We start from the raw sequence: 4,037 nt of genomic DNA, 5'->3' as shown, positions 1-4,037 counted from the left end.
TATATGGGATACCCAGGGCAACGCTTAAGAAAATAAATTTAAGAAAAAAGGAGGGAATTAAAATGGCACACAAGTTGTATCTTATAAGAACCAAAAGGCAGTAATGAGAAAATAAGACATTTTCCTTCATCCTCCAGCTGTGGAAGCTGCAGCCGACCCTGAGCCTCTGAGCTCCTGAGTGAGTTGAGGGGACTCAGCAGCAAGCAGAGTGGCAGCTGCCCCCTCAGGAGACCACTGGGCCATCTCTTCCCTGGCCTGACCTTCCCATGGCCACCTGTGGACAGAGCCATGCATGGCCACTATGTATCCACCATATGCTGACCTTGGAAAGACACCAAAGATATTTCCAGCAGAAGATTGGTTTTGGGTTGGTGAAACTGGGTGTGAAAACAAAGTCATGCAGTGGAGTGAGATTCTCAATATCTGGTTCATCTCATGCAGACACTGGTAAAGTTCTTGGAACAGCAGGGACCAAATATAAATGGTATGGGTCTTGTCAGACTTTCACAGAAAAATGGAACATAGATAACACTCTGGAAATGTAAATTGCAATTGAAGACCAGATATATCAAGGTTTGAAGCTCATATTTAATATCCTTTTTGCCCAACACAGGCAAGTGGTAAAATCAAGTCTTACAAGAGGGAGTTGATAAACCTTGGTTGTGATGTTGACCTTGATTTTGTTTGGTTAGCTATCTTTGGTTATGAGAACTGGCTTGTTGGGGACCAGAAGACCTTTTGACAGTGCCAAGTCAAAGCTGACAAGAAATAACTCTGCAATGGGTTTCAGGACGGGGGACCTCCAGCTGCACACTAATGTCAACGATGGGACAGAATTTGGAGGATCAATTTATCAGAATGTATGTGAAGATACTGACACTTTAGGAAACCTTGCTTGGACATCAGGTGGCAACTGCACTCGCTTCGACGTTACAGCCAAGTATCAGCTGGATCCCTCTGCTTCCACTTCTGAAAAAGTCAACAACTCCAGTTTGATTAGTGTGGGCTCGGACTCTGAGGCCTGGGTCAAGTGTACACTGTCTGCTCTGGTAGCTGGGAAGAGTATTCATGCTGGAGGCCCAAAAGTTGGGCTTGTTCTGTGGCTAGAGGCCTAAGCCAGCTGAAAGAAACCTCTGGGAACAGATATCAGAAGCTTTCACTGTTTTTTTTTTTTTCCCCCACCCTAAGCCCCAATTGAGGGCAGTTTTATTGGCGCCATTTATAAAAAGGCCTTTCCCATCAGCCCCAAGCCTTTGCCTTCCCTTTTGGAGAAGGAAGTTGGTTTCTGACCCTGGTCCTACAGGCAACAACACACTTGGTCTGATGCTACTGCAATGCACGTGTGACACTCCGGGTGCAGGTCCTTGTTCAACTCTGTGTCCAACTGTGGGGAGCAGGAGAATGTGGAGAGCCAGGTCTGTGTCTGGAAGTTGGGCAGAGCCCCAGCTGGCTAGAGAGATGTGTGGGCAAGGGGAGCAGGCCCCATGTGCACCATAGCCCCAGTGCACAGCGCAGCTGAGGTCCAGGCTAGGGGACAGTAAAATCAGAGATCCTGAGAGAGAAGCCCTTAGGCTTCTTTGTGTATTTCCTGTGTGACTAAGGTGATCAAAACAAAGTCTGATCTAAATAACAGCTGTGCTTTAAATATTTATTTATTTATTTATTTATTTATTTATTTATTTATTTGACAGAGATCACAAGTAGACAGAGAGGCAGACAGAGAGAGAGGAGGAAGAAGGCTCCTCGAAGAGCAGAGAACCCGATGCGGGGCTCGATCCCAGGACCCCGAGATCATGACCTGAGCCGAAGGCAGATGCTTTAACCCACTGAGCCACCCAAGCGCCCCTAAATATTTAGACAGTGACTCATTAGCTGGGTTCTAGGTGAATTGGGATCTGAGCTAGATACCAACACGGCAGTCATGCAATCCCCTATATGTTACTTAAATGTATTTAGCTGTTAAATATGCTTTCCCCCCAATAATGAAATAGACCTTTATGAATGCTGTGCAATTGTGTGCATGTTTCTTTTTATGTCCCTATTAGCATTGCAGCAAGATATAAAATAAACATTCAAAAGTTAATAGGTTTCACATACACAAATAATAAGTAGTTAGACAATATAATGGAAGAGAAATTCCCATTTATAATGACGAAAATATAAAGATTAGATACTTAAGACTAATCAGTAAGACAAAATCTATCAAAACATATATGCAGAAGACTGTTAAATGATCCTGAACAATACAAAAGTAGATTGGGCAAATGGACACACATCTCTTCTTGGTTAGCATGACTTGGCATCATCAAGATGTCATTTCTTTCTAGGTAAATGTATGGACAATATGAAAAGAGCTTTTGTGGAGCTAGTCAAATGAATACTTAAGTCTCTATGAAAAAAAATATAAATGCGGACAAAGAAAACCTAAGGAAACACAGGAAAAGAAGAGCTGTAAAGAAGTAACCCTAAGAGAGGAACAGAATATATTATAAACTTGGGGCGCCTGGGTGGCTCAGTGGGTTAAGCCGCTGCCTTCGGCTCAGGTCATGATCTCAGGGTCCTGGGATTGAGTCCCGCATCGGGCTCTCTGCTCAGCGGGGAGCCTGCTTCCCTCTCTCTCTCTGCCTGCCTCTCTGCCTACTTGTGATCTCTCTCTGTCAAATAAATAAATAAAATCTTTAAAAAAAAAAAGAATATATTATAAACTCACTATAATTAAAACACGTATACCTGGCACATGGCTAGATTTGTCTATATCTCACCAACCCATAAATGTGTATAACTTTTGAACTAAAAATTCCACATCTAAGGTGTTACCCCAAAATATGCATTTAACCATACAAAATATGCATACATATCCAATATTATCCTTGTGGTGTTATTTATAATTGCAAAATAATTGGAAACTATTGATGTGCTCTAACATAGGAAATTGATTGAATAAACTTTGACTTATATACACGGTGGTGTATCATGCAGCTTTAGAAAAGAATGAGAAAGATCTCCATGAAGTGTTGGAAAGTTATACTGAAGATATATGTCAAGAAAAAAAAAAAAAAGGAAAGTACTTATTTTTGCAAAAAGGAACAGAGAAAACCAGAAAGCAGTAAAATTGGTTACCCATAAACAGAGTAAGAGGTGGCAGGGAGGCAGTGGGGAGTAGGAGGGAGCCATACAGAATGGAAGAAAGAAGAGAGCATGACATTTTTCCGAATATAATTTTTGAACAGTTTTGACTTTTAGAAGCACACTAATGTTATCTACATAGTCAAACAAATTAAAACAAGATGGGAGTTTAAAAAAAGAAAAATCTAAATCTAAATGCCAATATACAAATAAAACTTACTAAGTTTCACATAAATAACAACCACACTGAAAAGTGAGGGTTGGGGGGAGCGCTAAACCAAATAATTTTTTAACATGGAACTTTAACTACATATTCTTAGTGTGTGGGGGAGAAAGAAGGCACACAAACAGATCTTGAATTCTTTTTAATAGATTAGGGGCCTTTTTTTTTTTTAGTGGTATGGATATAGCAATTCTAGAAATGTGTTGAACAAATCACAGAGTTGAACAAATACATAATTGTGTTAATATTGTTGGGATCCAGAGTTTTTACTGCAGGAGGAAGATAAAATGTGCAGTGGGGAAGGGTTAAAGATTGTGAGGTTGAATTAGCACTGGCGATTGTGATGTGGTAAGAACCCTGAGCCTCAGATTTTGAGAAATTTTGCCTTGTTGAGGATATGTTTTAGCATAAACATACGATATTTTTAATATTCTTATGTTTATATGACTTAATATACTTAAGTGATAAACTTGAAATATATTTGTTTAAACTCAGTCTGCCAATTCTCCAGTTCTCCCTTACTCCTCAGTCAGAGTGACAAAGACTTGTCCTCATAGTTACTCTGGGTCTGTCCCAGGCAGACTGGGACATGTGTTCATCCTACACACACACACACACACACACACACACACTTCTCAGGCTGCCCTGATCACTTGTGATTTTTACTCTTCCTTTACCAGATTTCATC

General features: G+C 40.6%; 1 pseudogene across 1 annotated transcript; it reads left to right on the top strand.

The window, feature by feature from the left end:
* The first annotated feature begins 266 nt into the window (after window positions 1-266).
* Window positions 267-1,115, top strand: LOC308351670 (non-selective voltage-gated ion channel VDAC2-like; annotated as a pseudogene). Its single transcript has one exon. The product of its transcript is annotated as a non-selective voltage-gated ion channel VDAC2-like (transcript).
* Window positions 1,116-4,037: the final 2,922 nt, after the last annotated feature.

Source organism: Martes martes (genome assembly GCF_963455335.1).
Source record: "Martes martes genome assembly, chromosome: 10".
Taxonomy (NCBI): Eukaryota; Metazoa; Chordata; class Mammalia; order Carnivora; family Mustelidae; genus Martes; species Martes martes.
This window is presented reverse-complemented; position numbering and strand designations above follow the sequence as displayed.